Genomic DNA, 18,690 nt, shown 5'->3' with positions numbered 1-18,690 from the left:
GCAGCATGTATGACTAACCAGAATTAAGGCAGCCTATATGACAAAAAACAAATCAATACGCTACAAAGTCTATTGAAAAATTAAGGATATCAGTAGTCCCACAATGGGGCTGATCCGTGGGTGATACTGTTAACCAGTGTGATCTCCTTACGGGGTATTGTTTACCAATGTGTCAATTCAAAGTCCGGGTAAAAACGGAGTAATGTGAGAGGTAACCTTATCTTCTTTCTGTATGGCTTTCCTCCGTGTTTAGCCTGTTCTTAGCCAATGTATGTCCGTCCTCCGCAGCAGGTATCCAGCGTGTGGAAATGGCCCCAGAGGGATCAAGTTCCGGGTTAAGGTTCAGTCCAGATTTCCAAATAGTAAAGCGCCGTTGTGCAATATTTCAGCCTATGAATGATAGACCTATAAAGGCGCTCTGGGTTCGTGTTATGTGGGTCCTGGGGCAGGAATTACACATACAGAGACGGCTCACCTATGATCAGTGACCGCTCAATGTACCTGTCCTATCCACCAACGATACCTCAGCTAGTAAAGAGATATATATAGTATCAAAGTATAGTAAGCAAATTCTACGCGTTTCAGCCTCCAGGGGCCTTTATCAAGATGCTTACTAAATGTTTAGGCCATTTTAAATAGCCCTCTCTCTTTTCTCATTGGATAATACCCAGCCAATAGTAAATAAACTAATGGAGATATGTGAATCGTTGTGTTACAAACACTTTAGTCAAAGATGTTACATTGTTTTGTTAATTCATATGTTATTTGATTCATTTGATACAGTAAATCCAATCTTGGCAACTTAATTATTGAATAAATATACGAAAAATAAGATATAAAAAATAGGATATAAAAAAGTGATTTAAAAGATATATGTGTGTATATAGACAACAAATATCTGAGAAGATTCTATCTATACTGGGTTTCTCAATGGTTTTGGTAGTTGTATTTGTGTGTTAATGTGGCGATGTTAGAAATAGAGAACAATTGTAAAAAGTAATAACAGTTTCATGTAGTTTGTGCAAAATTTAGGAATTAAAATATTATAAAATATAAAATCATATATGTGTATAGAAAGATTATTTAAAATTCTTTTTTTTAAATATTAAAATTTTTTAAAAGTTTTTATATTAGCCTACTAAGATCCATTTCGGAGTTCAGGCCATGGGGGTGCAGGGTTTTAAAATTAAATATAAATTCAGCTTCCTTTTTTAGTAGCATATTGTTGATATTCCCTCCCCTACTCCCAAGGTTAATTTGTGTTACACCCCAATATTTAAAATCTTTTAGACTCCCTTCATGTTTTTCTTTAAAATGGTTATATAATTTTGTTTCTGAAGAGCCGTGCTCTATTTTTAAAATATGTTCCCGGATGCGATCTCTTAAAATCCTACTCGTCTGTCCAAAATAGAACAGATTACATGAACATTTGATGCAATAGATTATATTCTTATCAGAACATCTTATTAATTGCTTTATTTTGAAACTGAAGTTTGTGTTATGTGATTTTAATTCTTTTAACTTATGACTGTGTTTGCATGACTTACAGGTGTTACACGGAAAAAAACCCATTATTTTATCTCCTTTCATATCTTTATATGTAGAATGTTGTTTTTTTTCTTTATATTCACTGGGAGATAATACACTCTTTAAGTTTCTAGCTTTTTTAAAAATTATATCTGGTTGACTTCTTACTTGATTCCCTAGTATATGGTCCTGTTTAATTAAATACCAATGTTTTCTTAGAATCTTTTTAACTTCATAGTGTTCTGAGCTATACCCAGTGATGAAAGGTACAAACAGTTCATTGGATTTTTTTGCAATGGATTTCTTTTTTGGTAGTAATAGGGTGTTTCTATCAATTTTAGCAACCTCTTGTTGTATTTTACCTATTCTATTGCTGTCATAACCTTTTTCGATAAATCTGGTAGTTAGTATTTGGGATTGTGTCTGATAGCTTTCTAGAGATGAACAATTTTTCTTTACTCTCATATACTGGCTTTTTGGGATATTGTGTTTCCATTGATTTAAATGGCAGCTGGATGAATGTATATAATTATTAGCGTCAATAGCTTTGAAGTAGGTTTCAGTGTGTATTTGATTATCATTGATTTCTATTGCAATATCTAAAAAATTGAGTTTCCTACAACTGTATTCATGAGAAAAGGATATTCCTAAGTTGTTACTGTTGAGATCTGTTAAAAATATATTTAATAGTTCAACGTCCCCACGCCACACAATAAAAATGTCATCTATGAATCTGCAATAGAGCACAAGGTTCGCCTCCCAGTGGCCATTGTAGATATGATTATCTTCAAAATGGCCCATAAACAAATTAGCATAACTGGGGGCGAACCTTGTGCCCATTGCAGTTCCCTTAGTCTGGAGAAATACCTCATTATTGAATAAAAAACTGTTATTTTGTAGGATGAAACTAATACAGTCCAAAATAAACTTGTTTTGAGTCTCAGATAGATCTATATCTCTGTCTAAAAATGATTTAATAGCCTCTTTTCCCATATGGTGGGATATATTAGTATACAAAGAGTTGACATCACATGTTGCCATAATGTAGTTTTCTTTCCATTCTAGGTTTTGGATTTTATTTAGAAAGTGTGTCGAATCTCTTAGATATGCTGGTAGCGTTATCACATATTTCTGTAGAAAAAAGTCTACATACTGGGATAGGCCTGATGTGAGGGAACCTATCCCAGAGATTATGGGACGGCCAGGGGGATTTTTAAGATCTTTGTGGATCTTTGGTAGAAAGTAAAAGGTGGGGGTCTTAGGATATGTTGTATTTAAAAAGTTAAATTCTGATTCATTAATTATACCTTCTTTCTTAGCCTCTTTGAGTAATGTTCCTAATTTTAATTCCTGTTGCTTTAATGGATTTTGTTTAAGTTTAGTGTAAGTGGTCTTATCTTGTAAGATCCTATTTGCTTCTTGGATATAATAGTTTGTGTCCATTAGGACAATCCCCCCACCCTTATCTGCCGGTTTCACTACTATATCAGTGTTATTTTGTAATTCCTTGAGCGTTTCACTCTCTTTTTTACTCATATTATTTTTAAAAGGTTTGCTTTGATCGAGTGTTTCTAAATCTTTCTTTATATTTTCCTCAAATAGTTTTATGTGTTCGCTTTTCTCCTGTATAGGAAAGAAATCGGATTTTGCCTTCAAGTCTGTATGGATGTAACTGTTTTGTGTGTCTCTGTGTTGTATGGGATTTTTGAGAAAGTATCTTTTTAATGTGAGTTTTCTAATGTACTGATTGATGTTAATTAAGGTGTCAAATTTATTAAGTCTGCATGATGGTGCAAACGTGAGGCCTTTTCCTAATACTTTCTCTTGTTCTTCGGTTAAAATCACTTTACTTAAATTAAATATTCCTACTTTCTTTTTGTTTTCTATCTCCTTTGTGATTTGTTTAGAGGTTCCTCTCCCTCTTCTACCTCTAATCTTCTTTTTCCTTGTGTGTTTCTTTCTGATATTACAGTTCCTGGATAGTCTCTTGATGGCCCCGCCTTTGCGGGGGCACCCTCTAAAAAATGTTTAGTCTGTATGTTGTCTTCTTGTATGTTTGAATTTAGTTGTTTCCTGAATTGATGAGTTCTCGCGGGGCTCTGTTGTGCTTGCAGCGGTGTATATCTGTTTTGTAGGGGTATTCTCCAGCTTTGTTGTTCATTATAGGAATGTTTGGGGTATTCTCTATACATATTATATGAATGGTTTGATTGATTTCTAAATCCATTGTCATTTTGTCTATTATTATGTCTGTTGTCATTATATCCATTATTATAATAATTATATTGATGACTGTAAAAGTCTCTATCTGAATTTTCATGGTTCTGGTATCTATTTTGGTATCTGTGTTGATACCAATTTTGATGACTATTGGGGTACCAATTTTGGTGGTTTCTTTGGTTGTATGTATTACCATAACCTCTCATTGTTGTATTGATTATATCCTCTCCTTTGTGGTATATATTCTTCTCTTTTTGTGTGCCACCCATTATTTGTGTTTCTACTTGGTGTTTTTGACCAATTTTCAGAGTCTATACTCTGATATTCATTCTCATTATTGTGATGATTTTCATTTCTCTTGTTAGGCTGTTTATTCCCTTCTTCAGTTCTTTTGTGATTCTGATAGTTAGTTTTATGTTTATTATTTGTAAAATTGGGTACATTTTCTTTATCTTTATTCGTATTTTTCTTTTTGCTAAATAAATGTGCTATTTCTCTTCTAGAGTTATCTGTGGCGGGGTTATCAACAATAATTTCCTCTATATTCCTTTCTATAGTGATATGTTTGGAATTAATTTCATCTTCATTTGTTTTATAATCTGTTGTATCTCTTTGAAATTTTGAATTTTTCTGCAAGGTGATGTTATTTTTAAGTTCAGAGGTTCTCCTTATTATTTCAATTTGTGTGTTCTTGTGTTCCTCATTTTGTTCTATGCTATTCATTTTATTTTTTATAGTTTCAATGTCTTTTTTTACATCTGAAAGTTGTATATTTCTCGCTTTAACTACAATTTTCATAAGGTTTAAAGAGGCATTTTCTAGTACTTCAAACCATTCTGTTTTTAATTTTTCTGGTAGTGTAAATGTACAATCTTTTTTTAATCTGAGACCTCTTGGCACCATATTTGAATCTAAATAATATTGCATGTATTTAATTTCCAAAGTATGTTTTATTTCTTTGGAGAGAGTATTTTCCAAATCTATATGGATGTTTTCTATATCGTTCCCTTCATTATAAAATTCAATGTTTGTATTATCATTCCTAGCAATCTCATTGAGGATTTTATCTCTATGAGAAAATATGTCCATTTTAATATAGAATCAAGGAAAAAAATATAATCAATAGGAATGAATAAATCTTCTTATTACTAAAGAATCTTCTTATTACTAGATATATAAGTGAAATTAATAGTGAAATTTAAGGTGACAATGATCGGTGTTTGAGAATATACAAAAATTATATAAAATTATATAAAAAATATATATTACAATATGATGTGTACATACAAATAAATAAGTGTATATAATAAGTGTATATAAAAATATATGAAAAATATATTACAATATGATGTGTACATACAAATAAATAAGTGTATATAATATGGCGCTTTACTATTTGGAAATCTGGACTGAACCTTAACCCGGAACTTGATCCCTCTGGGGCCATTTCCACACGCTGGATACCTGCTGCGGAGGACGGACATACATTGGCTAAGAACAGGCTAAACACGGAGGAAAGCCATACAGAAAGAAGATAAGGTTACCTCTCACATTACTCCGTTTTTACCCGGACTTTGAATTGACACATTGGTAAACAATACCCCGTAAGGAGATCACACTGGTTAACAGTATCACCCACGGATCAGCCCCATTGTGGGACTACTGATATCCTTAATTTTTCAATAGACTTTGTAGCGTATTGATTTGTTTTTTGTCATATAGGCTGCCTTAATTCTGGTTAGTCATACATGCTGCTAATAACTCTGTTTAGTCATTTATGCTGCTAATAACATTGTGCATTTGTGAATCTCAGATAGTCTAACCCAAATGTAGTATTTTAGATACATTCATTTTTTAACTTGATGCCGGCATCTTTTATAGGATTAATCTGTTAGAATCTATGTTAGAATTTATCCTTTAATTGTTATAATAAATATTGATTTATTTGTACATATATATCCAATCCTCTTTTTTGGCTACTTAGATACGCTAATTTTTAATTTTATTTTTTATGTCTATTTTATTCAAGTAATATACTATCTCATTAGAGTTTTGTAGATATTTGGCTCTCAGCTATTCGTTAGCGCTATCCCTCCCCCACTTTTTCTCTTAGAACGTATTTAATTGTTGTTTTGGTGACAAATAGTCCTAAACTAACACGTGTCCCTATTTGGCTGATTTTAAAACATATTTTCAATTCTTAGCAACACATTTACAAGGTAATTTTACCTTAAAAAGTTTGTGAATGTAACACTGGTTTTGTGCATAGGCAAAAAAACACTGACTGCCATATTGGAAAACATTAAGAAGCAACGCCACTAGATATCAATGCTACCTGCTTATTCAATTAAAGTTTAATATAAATAATAAACTCTTTTACATAAATAAAAAATAGTTCAATAACAACCCAGCAAAGCCATAAGTCCACTATACTAATGATGCCCCTGTTCAAATCCCATAGCATCATTACATACAATTAAAAAGGAATCAATCAACATATATGCCCTTCAACATGTGATCTAATTGCTAACAAAAATAAATAAAGAAAATACCATTCTATTTGTCCTTAATCTAGTTTATTTGGTTCTTAGATTATGAAATTGGATTATTAAAGGACTACTAAACACTGTATAATTGTATAATTAATACATTCTTAATACATAGTTTGAATTTCAAATGAGCAATATATTTTTAAGTTAGTTTAATTTTTCTTCCCAAGGCATCATGTGCTCTAAATTGTTCCATTTTATAGATGCAAATGTCCAAATATTACAAAATTCAAATATTCTAGAATCTAAACCTTTTCTGGTTCTAAAGGATTTTGTACCTGTAATTAATAATATCATATAATATAACACAATATAACATAATATAATAATCCAATGTAATGTAATATTTAATTTAATATAATTCTGGAAAACAAAAGTTTTTTTTATTTTTTTCTCCTAAATTTATCATTCTCTGTTGTGTACAAAAAAATCCACGGTATTATTTCTATACCTTAGTGGCTTGTGCCTTTGCATTTTCAAGATAATTTATGAATTAATGTATATCCAGGGCTTTATGAAGACACAGGCCTATTAGGAACCTCAGACTTGGCAGAAGAAACTGATTCAGAAATGAGTCTAATGACCTGCATAAAAATATTTCTTCTCACTATACCACCAGTTTCCACAATTTGCAACCTTAATGGACACTAGGCTTAAGTTGTGTGATATTTTTTTACCATTTTTAATTGCATACATTTATAAAGTCAGACTGATAAGTTATATTTTGCTGCAAATTAAATAATGTATTCAAAAATCAAATAAAGGTATATTAGACCAATACAACTTATGGCCTAGATTACAAGTGGAGTGCTGTTGATAGCACAAGTTGTGCTATCAATATCATGGACCCATGCTATGATGAACGCACAATCTGGTATTACAACTCCATGGTAAAATTGTATTACCAAAGAATGTTTAGCATGGCCAACATCTTTTTAGCGTGCCCTATACTTTCAATCAATAGTCTGGCAGTGCTAAACATTGCTCGAGCACAACACATAAAAGCGCTAAAATATTTAGACCTGTAGTAAAGTTAGGGCTGGAATAAAAGTATAACAAAACACATGTACAATATTTTAAAATAAAGTATTACATATATATTTGTGTAGAATGTGCCATAGAAGTCTATGGAGAGAGGGCGAGATAGGACATTCAAGTTATCCGACCTACAGATGTTAGCGCAACTGAGGCTTTTGCTTGAGTGAAAAAAGTTTCATTTCAACTTGTAATATGAGCTCAAGAATATGGGGCCGATTTTATAAAGCCCCGTATGGGCCCCAATGCCTCTGTTTCCGCGCGAACCTTCAGGCTTGCAGGAAACAGGAGTTAAGAAGCAGCAGTCTTAAACCGCTGCTCATTAACTCGTCAGCCACCTCTGAGGCGGCGGACAGCAATCACCCGATTGCATGCAATCGGGTTGATTGACACCCCCTGCTAGCGGCCAATTGTCCGCGAATGTGCAGGGGGGCGGCATTGCATAAGCATTTCTAATGAAATGCTTGTGCAATGATAAATGCCGACAGCGCATGCCGCACATTGATAATTCGGCCCCTATAAGTGCTATTGATTTAACCTGAGCATTGTTTGTGCTCAATAGCAGTAACATTTTTGTTCAACATTTTACATTTAACTCACTGGCAAAATCTACCTGCAAAAGGTCAGAAAACAAATAACAATTAAGAAAAAAAAATAGATATATAAATAAGATAAAATAAAATATACTGGGTTTGTTTTGGTATAAAAGATTAAAGCTGCTGCATTCCCTTATATTTGTTTGTGAGAAGTATCTTCTGAAAGGCTGATTTCTTTATTGAGCTTGGTTTATATTAGAGAAGTGAATACATTTTTATTTATATTGTATTCAGTATGCATATTTTATTACAGAGCAGCTATGGTGAAATCCATGTCAGGGACAGAATGTTTACAGTGATATATTTAACCTAAATTACGAAGACGCCTAACTGATCTTAAAAGCTTGCATTTTAATTTATTTAAGATATTTATTTTTACCTTGTCTGCCCAAAAGTGCTTTATTGTAAAAATAGGCAATGTAATGTAATGCAACCATGTTTGAAAAACAAGTGACATGGAAGTATAGATTACGTTTTATATATCATTTCCCCCTGCTTTTTATAATGCACTGCTCTTGTATATTTCTTTTAGAACAAGGATATTGACAGTACAAACCATTAAAAAGCAAAATGTATGCTTAGCTAATAAATTAATTACTTCAACGGTGGGGAGAATTCACAAGCCATTACTCCTGGGATTCAACTCCTGACCACTAGGAGGAGCACCACCTCCCTGATTTTCCAGTTTGAGGTATAGCCAAGAAGGAGAAGTAGAAAGGTGGGATAGAACAAAGCAGGGAAAATGAGATGCACACTAGCATTACTACCAGAAAAAAAATTAAAGGGACAGTCTACTCCATAATTGGTATTGTTTAAAAAGATACATAATCCCTTTATAACTAATTCCCCAGTTTTGCATAACCGACATGGTTATATTAATACACTTTTTACCTCAGGAATTACTTTGTATCTAAGCTTCTGCAGACTGACCCTTATCTCATTTCTTTTCCCAGCCAAGAGAAAATAGCAAAAATAATAATAAAAGTAATTTGGAAAGTTGTTTTAAATGACATGACCTATCTCAATCATGAAAGTTTAATTTTGACTTGACTGTCCCTTTAAGTAAAAATTAAAGGAGACAGACATATGCTCTATTAAAGAATACACACATAGATAAATAAAATAAATGAAGACGACCATCAACATTCTTTATTTTACTGTAATTACATGTATAAATAATGTAGCTGGGGCCTTGTAGAATAAAGTCTGAGACATATGAGACAGACAACCTTGGGCAATAAGTATTAAAGGGAAAACCTCCTTGAGTTATAATGTTAAATAAGAAAGCACTACAAAGAAATAATTAAAATATCTTACCCTTAAGACATTTAAAAAATGACAGTTCAGAGACAAATGTGCAGTTGAGGCATTTCAAAAAAGAGAGGAAAATATAGCCAAGTTACACACCCTCTCTCACACTGTCAAACAGTTAAATCATTTTTACTGTGTATATAACAGAGGGTATAAGGCTACATTATGATATAACTCACTGGTGATTTATCTGAATATTAAATAGCAGCTATTACCACGTAATATAGTTTCCATAATTACTAAGGGCTTGTTTCCAATGAGCGGTGATAGGGTTTGCGCAAGGTCATAAAATGAAAAAATTCTGATGGAAAGCATTACGCTTATCGACAGTTCCAATGGTGTGTTTTCCACCATTACTGGCAGCCAGACCACGGCTGCCAAAAAATATTTTGCATCCCATAGAAAATAATAAAAGGCTGAAAGGCACAAAATTACTCTGGTTTCCATTGAATGCACAAACAGGTAAAACACTTTTGGAAGCTGTTGATAAGGTCTCAAACATTACGGTATGCTGAACTAGGTTTAATAGAGGAAGAATAAGCTTTTCGAGGCATAGTTCCCATTGAGATATACAAGTTTTCAAGCAATACAAGTTGTTGACTTTCTAAATTTATAGTTATATGTATCAGTGCTGGTCCAGGTATATGATTAGTTGGAGTTATTTTCTTATTTAAATATCAATATTTATTTACATATAAAAGTATAATTAAACACATATCTCCAAATGTTCAACTAGACCTATGCCTAGGACAGCTATAATTATTACATATAACTATAATATATATATATATATATATATATATATATATATATATATATATATATATATATATTTGGGTTTTTGTGACCTTCAGATATCAGACATATGCTCATATAAAGGGATATCTCTCCAGCAGTTTGACCAAATAATACAATTAAAAATATGTATAAAATGTTCTGATGAAGCCATCTCATATGTTTTATTTTAAAACAATATACTACATCTCTTTTAGTTGAAAAACATACTTAGTTAGGCTCAGAACCTGCACAAATGTACCTCATGCTATTAGCTCACCCATGTGCATTGCTGTTTCTTTAAACCAGGATACCAAGAGAATGAATACAATTATATCATATTATTAACTATTATATATCTACTAAATTGTAATTTCTATCTCAGTCTTGATTTTTATATTTGGGTTTCATATCCCTTTAAGTTATAAGTTTAGAACATGTACTCAAATTACAATGACATATTTATGTGGTGTTGTGTATGTATTATACAAATACAGCATCCAAGGGCTGACTAAAGCAGGGTAATATGGAGCAAGGGAACAATTAAAATGTAATAATGGCCTCACCTCTTACGCTATATTTTAATGCTCTCAGATCTTGGATTCTTCATGGATTAACATTACATCCAATCCACTAAGATAAAACATTGCAAAACTATTGATACACGTTGAAAATGGCAATACAATATTTAAAGAAAAAAATATATATTTTATTATAACATAATTACAATCATTCATTAGAGATGTGCATTTGTTTTAGGATGAATGCACATTCATCACGAAAATGGGATTTTCGCTTTCAGATACGAAAAGGAAAACCTGAATGAATGCACCAGCTAAAATTTAAAGAACACAGGACTAACAAAATTCAGCAGTATTGAATTGTTTCCTTTATTATTATTTTGAAGGTTTAAATACTTACCTTAACGCGCTGGAGAGTGTGCTAACCCAATCCTCTTCTTGCCAGAGCCCCAGCAGTGCTAACAGGAGGCTTAGCTTGTTCGGCTCCCACGACCTGCACTAAAGTTAATGCAGGTCCTGGGAGCCGAGAGCGTTAAGTCAGGTGTTAGTGCTTGGGGACTCTGAAAAAGAAGAGGATCAGGTTTGTGCGCTCTCTAGAGCACATTAAGGTAAGTATTTTAGCTATTAAGATGAAGGGGGAAAAAACCTAACAGTGCCGACATGAATATTTAGGGAAACAAATTTCCTCGACTATTCAAAATGAAAATTTTAGGAGGTGGACAAGTAAAGAAGCAACAGTCACATGACAGCTGCTTCTTACACTGCGGTAAGCTTGCAAGCCTACCCCGCAAGGGCTCCAAAGCAGTTTCCACTGCTTAGCACATAGAGCCCTATGAGTGCACATGCTAGCAAAGCTTCTGTTGAGCACAGATAATTTAAAAGTCACTCTACAATTTGCACAATTGTCATAGATTGGGAGTTCAGTCTTGTTGTTTATTCTGTATGTTTTTCCCACCATTAATGTACCATCTTATTTGATTGAAACCTGGCACCGTTTAAAACTCAAAAAAGGGGAATATGCCACAGGGCTGAAAAAATAATCATACAAAGCAGCTATATCAAAAATAGCAATCCCTTTGTCCTCAATAGTACAGGTATGTCGGGGGGAGATCACAGAGTTTACAAACTAAAAGCTTACAAACTGACTGATAATCAAATACAGCTGTGCTGCCAATGACAGCTAAATGAATGCAGTATCTGGCTGATACAGATAACTCTAGTGAGGATTTTTAAAATTAGTAGGTTTTAATTAAGCATAAAATACATATAATGGTAGAGAAATACATAATAATAATAAAATATGTGGTCCACATATAAAAAATATAAACAGATTTCATAAAATACATGCAAAATTTCACACAGAATTCATAAAGGTGCAATAAAATATACACACTCTATAGATAAAAGGTACAGTGCCGAATCCAAAGTGGATAAAAGTTATTTGGCAAGCAAAACAGCAAGTCCGTTTAAAAAAAAAAGAAAAGAAGAAGCTTTAGCAAGCAAGTCAGCAAGTCCTTTAGAACGTAATGGAAATGATGTGGAAAATGCTGGTTAGCTATGTCGGGTTGTTAATTTCAAAGCTGTAAGCATGTATGATAAGAAAAGACGTAGAGGTCCTTTTAAACAAGCAAGCAAAATTCATTGGCAAAAGTGCACATTTATACTTACACCAAATGCCAAAGAAACAATTTCCTATGCCTTTCAGGATCCTCATAAAGTCCAACCGCTCCGTTTAAGAGTTCCGTTTAAAAGTTTTACACAGATTCCTCCAGTGTGTTGATGCGGTTTGCCAAAGTATGACCGTATGAGTCTAGTTTGACTACGGTGGCTCAGATAGCAAAAAAAAAAAAAAAAAACAAGAGCAACGCGTTTCGGCTGTTAATAACCTTTCTCAAGCTTCTCAACCATTTAAAACTCACTCTTGGATTCTCATACACCACCATAAAATGCCCATACACACACTGCTTTTCCCTGCAGCCCAGGTCTTTATCTTTGCCACCACTGATCCCCCATACATAAATAAAAGGAATTATGTAACTAAGGTGTACATGGAAATAAAATTAAAAATAGCCAATGGAGTTCTGTTGTAATATATCAAAGCCATATAATATTTTATACTAGTAAAAGCCTTTGAGGCAATGGTATTTTTTTTACATTCATTAAACTTGTATTTCATCTGCATAAAGACCATATATATATATATATATATATATATATATATATATATAATATTGTCATGTTTCACTGTACTTTAAAAAAAAGATTGTGATTCAAATGTAGGTTTACTTCCTGTTAGTGTGTTAGAGCCTTCAGCAAGCTATGCATTTTGCTTCTACAGTAACCTCTGCTTAAATAAATTAATTTTCCTTTTGATCATTTTGAAACTTTCATGTGAAGACAAGGAAAGGGCAGTGAGTCTCTAAATCTCACTTCATCATTAGCTAGAACAAATTTGAATCCCTAAAGTCATGTGTCTGGATGGATTAGCTAGTGTCTTTGTAGTAAGTCATCCAAAGACGTTTTATAAGGATCTTCTTTAAGAGGTCAAAAATGAACACATATGAACACTGTAGCTCATTTTGCCCATGAGGTTTAAATGAAAATGAAGCAGTCAAGCAGACGCCTCCACTTATCAATTATAAATTGAAGCAGCAAGCATTTTTGGTGCGTTACATTTATATTATTACATTTTGCAAATTTGTGGTAGGCATGTTTTTTGCGTATTTATCAGTGATCACTATGACAGATTTAACAGTAATGGTAAATACATATTTTTAACAATAACTCTGTTAATTCATTTGTTGCTCTAGATCATATAGTTTTATTATGCAGAACAATATTCTAAGAGAATTAGTAGATATTTTTCTTTTTTCAGGCTATAAAATTCCAAATACATTGTATTACATGTTGTGGGCATTTCTGATTGTTCTTTTCTTTTGGAAAGATGCTCAGTGGGAAAATAACTATTCAATATAATAACCTACTGAGAATAATAAACAAGCCTAAGGCACCAATTTTCCATCAAACCCAGGGTGCACCTTTATGCCAATATAAACATATTCAAATAGGATAGAGGTTCTCTACATCAAGCCTTTCATTGTACAGATTAGATTCCATTAGTTCCTTTACTATATGATTATCCTGCAGAGTGTAACGAAACGCACCTTATCAGCTTTAAAGTCCACCAAACCTCTGCATTTGATAATGAAACACCTTGGAAAATACTCACTAGTAATGTGCACTTACAGCTTACAGCACAATTCCTAATTGAATAGAATTGCACTACCACATACAAATAAACTAAATGACATAGGTAGGACAGTGTCACTTAATTATAGCTTTTTGTATTTGTTATAATGATTATCAGCAGCATGTGAAAACATGCACAAATTAAGCAGCAACACAAAGCAATGGCTACTTGTACAATTCTGAACAAATATACAGGTGCTAAATTGTATTTCTCTCTTTGTATTACGTGTCTGTTTCAGGAAAGATTATTTCAGATCTGGCAGTACACTCTGTTCCCTTTGAAAAGATGATAAATATTTTTTTCTGCAAAGTTCTACCTTAAAGGGACACTAAACCCATTTTTTTTTCTTTCATGATTCAGATAGAGAATACAATTTTAAACAACTTACCTCTATTATGTAATTTTCTTCATTCTTTAGATATCCTTGTTGAAGAAATAGCAATGAACATGGGTGAGCCAATCACACGAGGCATTTATGTGCAGCCACCAATCAGCAGCTACTAAGCCTATCTAGATATGCTTTTCAGCAAAGGATATCAAGTGAATGAAGCAAATTAGATAATAGAAGTAAATTAGAAAGTTGTTTAAAAATGCATGCTCTTTCTAAATCCTGAAAGAAAAAAAAATGGGTTTCATGTCCTTTTAAAGTCTCTGGGGATACATTTTGTGAAAAACATAGAATCTTCCCCAATATAACCAGTGTATAATGATAGTGTATAATGATACATAAAACAGATAGGGCTATATTACATGTGATGCTCTAATGTTACCACGTGCAATATTGAAATATCATGCCCACACTAACTTGTGCTCATATTACAAGATGAAAGTAAACACGACTGCATGAGTGAAAAATACATTTGCACTCGTCGGCTTAGCGTGACTAAACACCTCGCGTAAAGGGTTAAGGCTAAAAAATGTTTCACCAAACACAACATAAATACAGTTAAATAAACAGTTACACTCATATATACACTATCTAATAAAAAATATTCATATAAATATTAAATAAAAAAAGTTATAAGGGTTAAAATGTTATATGACAAAGTATTTGAATAGAAACGACTACAATGACATGACTGAAATGAGTTTTAATAGGAAATATAGTCATTGACAAGGTTAGAAATAATGAATTTTAAGGTAAATAATAATTGTGTCCTTCAAACTTTGCTTTTGTCAAAGAATCCTCCATGTGCAACAATTACAGTCTTGCAGGCCTTTAGCATTCTAGTTGTCAATTTGTTGAGGTAATCTGAAGAGATTTCACCCCATGCTTCCTGAAGCACCTCCCACAAGTTGGATTGGCTTGATGGGCATTTCTTATGTAACATACAGTGAAGCTGCGCCCACAAGAGCTTAATAGGGTTGAGATCTGATGACTGACTACTTCTTCCCTAAATCGTTTTTGCATAGTTTGGTGCTGTGCTTTGGGTTATTGTCCCGTCCACAGGGTATGGCATGGTGTTACAAAATAGTGATAGCCTTCCTTCTTCAAGGTCCCTTTTACCCTGTCTAAATCTCACACTTTACCACCACCAAAGCACCCCAGACTATCACATTGCCACCACCATGCTTGACAGATGGCATCAAGCACTCCTCCAGCATCTTTTCATTTGGTCTGCGTCTCACAAATGTTCTTCTTTGTAATCTAAACCCCTCAAACTTAGATTTGTCTGTCCATAACACGTTCCAATCTTCATCTGTTCAGTGTCTGTGTTATTTTGCCCATCTTATTCTGTTTTTCTTATTGGCCAATCTGAGCTATGGCTTTTTTATTTGCAACTCTGCTTAGAAGGCTAGTATTCAGGAGTCGCCTTTTCACTGTTGACATTGAGACAGGTATTTTGTGGGTACTATTCAATTAAGCTACCAGTTGAGGACCTGTGAGGCATCTGCTTCTCAAACTAGACAACCTAATGTATTTCTCCTCTTGCTCAGTTGTGCACTGGGGGCTCCCACTCCTCTTTCTATTCTGGTTGGAGCCAGTTTGCACTATTCTGTGAAGGGAGTAGTACACAGGTTTGTACATGATCTATAGTTTCTTGACGATTTCTCGCATGGAATAGCCTTAATTTCTCAGAAGAAGAATAGACTGATGAGTTTCAGATGAAAGTGCTTTTGTTTCTGGTTAACTTGAGCCTGTAATCGAACCCACAATTGCTGATGCTCCAGATACTCAATAGGTCTAATAAAGGACAGTTTTATTGCTTCTGTAATCAGTACAATAGTTTTTAGTTGTGCTAACATAATTGCAAACGAGTTTTCTAATGACCAATTAGCCTTTTTAAATGTTAATCTTGGATTAGCAAACCCAACGTGCCATTAGAACAAAGTACAGATGCTTTCTGATAATGGGCCTCTGTACGCCTTAGTAGATATTCTATTCAAAATCAGCCGTTCCCAGCTACAATAGTAATTTAAAACATTAACAATTTCTACACTAAAACATGAAAAGCCATTTTCAATAAATTTTAATATTTTATAATGTGTTTCACTGTGTATGTATTGTAAATATTTTACATTCCAATGTTCTTCACATAGGGGAAAATGTTCTATGTATGTTTAAATAGATATTCCTATATATACAGTATACAACAAAAGTGAGTACAACCCTGTTCCATATCATTTAAATGTCAAATGATTCAAAATTGTATCACCTTACAGTAATTGCGGTACTTCTAAGTTTTACAGTAGGTTATTTTCTCTTATGTAAAATTAAAAACTAACAGTTTAGATTTACTATATTAAAAATATTTTCCCCACAGTAGGAACTCAATGAAACAAAAGTCAGTACAACTTTCATTACTGAGATTCAAAACTTTTATTTTTTCTATACTTTGTATGTTCACCTTGATTTTTGATGACAGACTCAATACTCATCGGCATGGGGGATACCAATGTAACACACATTTCTGGAGAGATGTTCTGCCATTCTTCAGAGCCAATTTGTTTCAGCAACTTCAGGAAACCTGTCCGCCTGTCACTGAGACCAGCGGGCAGCAGTGTGCTGCCTGTATTTATCATTGCACAGGCCGCTGCTTGTGCAACTCCACCCCCTGTTCGCTCGTTCACACGCGGCCAATCCCGAGTGAGCAGAGGCTGCCAGTCACCACAGTAGGACTTGGTGATTGCAAACTGTCAACTCAGAGGGGGCATAGAGGGTAAGAAGCAATGGTCTGATGATCAAGCTCCATAAAACTCCCCCATTATCTTCAGTTTAATATTACTTTAAAAGGGACATAAAACCTATTTTTTTATTTTATGTTTCAGAGATCATCCAATTTTAAACAAATATTCAATTTACTTCTTTTATCTAGTTTGCTTTGTTCTCTTGGTATCCTTTGTTAAAAAGCATGTGTTCAGCTTACGCAAAAAAGTGCATTGGCTGCTTCCTCAAGAAAGGATATCAAGAGAATGAAGCAAAATTGATAATAGAAGTTAATTGGAAAGTTATTTACAAATAAATGCTCTATCTGAATCATAAAAGAAAGACGTGGGTTTCCTGTCCATTTAAAGTGAAGGTAAAGTTTGCCCGATTGCATTATCTAATTATACTAGTCACCCTAAATAAATAATACTTTCATTCATCAGTTTTTCTAATTCGAAGTATAAAATGAGTTTTAGAGCTTTAAACTTACTTGCTTTTGAGCCGTAAATTAAACCCGTCATAATCATAATAGGGGGAGGCGCCGCAGCCGGCTGCCACACTTTCCTCAGGCTCCTGACCTCTTCTAGATTTATCTTAATTTTAACCTTCTTACATTCAAAATTCATCATAATTATTTCAAGGACCAATACCGACTCCACATAACGCACAACTAGACTCAAAAAGATTGAACGGATGACATTACTAAAGTGAGATACTCAACGGATTGAAATATACTCCCACCGGACCATCTTACTACCAGAAAGAGATACCTTCAGCTGAACACCACAAACAAGGTACACTTAAATTAAAAAAAAAAAACAGACTCAACCCATGCACAAATTGGGTTTTGGATGTCATCATCCAAATACTCAGATTTCATTTCTAAACACAAGAAAAACTAATTGATTAAGTCTATTTTACTAAAATACATTGGTTTAAAACCCCTGCATGCTTTCTTATCTGTTATCTACAATGCAGCCTGAAGTGCAAAATCTCACACCTCACTCTGGCCTGAATCCTATAGAGCAGGGCAATGTAACCAGCCCCCACTGCTAACATTCCTACAAATACTAGAAGCTATTTTAACCCCTTCACTGCAGAGGGAATGACCACCTATACGCCCTCACATCTGCACTCCTTAAGACCCTAAAAAGCGGTCGCAGCACTCAGTCCCTCACTAGTGGCTACCCTAAAATCACTCAGCATTTTCAAAGGGACCGACAGGGGCTGTCGTGGAGGAAAATCAAAATGTAAAGTTCTATACCCTGACACTATCACAACTGCCCCACCACCCTGTCCACCCGCAAGCCCAATTGAAGTGATCCAACCTAAAAGCCACAAAAACCGCACTATCAAATCAAGAAAATCTCTTTGTGTGATCCCTATTAGAAGACACGTTGTCACCAAAGTACAGAGCAAAAACTCAGAATCCCAAGACTTTCCTATCAGAGCAATCCTATGCAATGCCAGATCAATAAAGAACAAAACAGCTATTATTTCCGACCTTATTGAAACATGCGAATTAGCATGCATCACAGAATCATGGTTAGATGAAAATGCAGGACCTATTCTAGAGGCAGCTATTCCAGACAATTACACAGTGTTCCACCGCCCAAGACAAGATCGCAAGGGAGGCGGAGTTATGATCTGTGCAAAATCATCCTTAATTCCCAGACCAATATCAGTCCACAAAACCCAATCTTTTGAATGTGTAGCTGCCAGCCTCTCAATAGAGAGAGGATTCCGAATACTGCTAATA

At 33.9% G+C, this 18,690-nt stretch overlaps 1 protein-coding gene across 1 annotated transcript in view; it reads left to right on the top strand.

The window, feature by feature from the left end:
* SYT1 (synaptotagmin 1) overlaps window positions 1-18,690 on the top strand; it is a 991,400-nt gene that overhangs the window by 22,101 nt on the left and 950,609 nt on the right. The gene's annotated exons all lie outside the window — the stretch shown is intronic.

The sequence above is a fragment of the Bombina bombina genome, chromosome 6 (assembly GCF_027579735.1).
Source record: "Bombina bombina isolate aBomBom1 chromosome 6, aBomBom1.pri, whole genome shotgun sequence".
NCBI classification, from domain to species: Eukaryota; Metazoa; Chordata; class Amphibia; order Anura; family Bombinatoridae; genus Bombina; species Bombina bombina.
The sequence above is the reverse complement of the archived record's forward strand: the minus strand, read 5'-3'. Positions and strand labels throughout refer to the sequence as shown.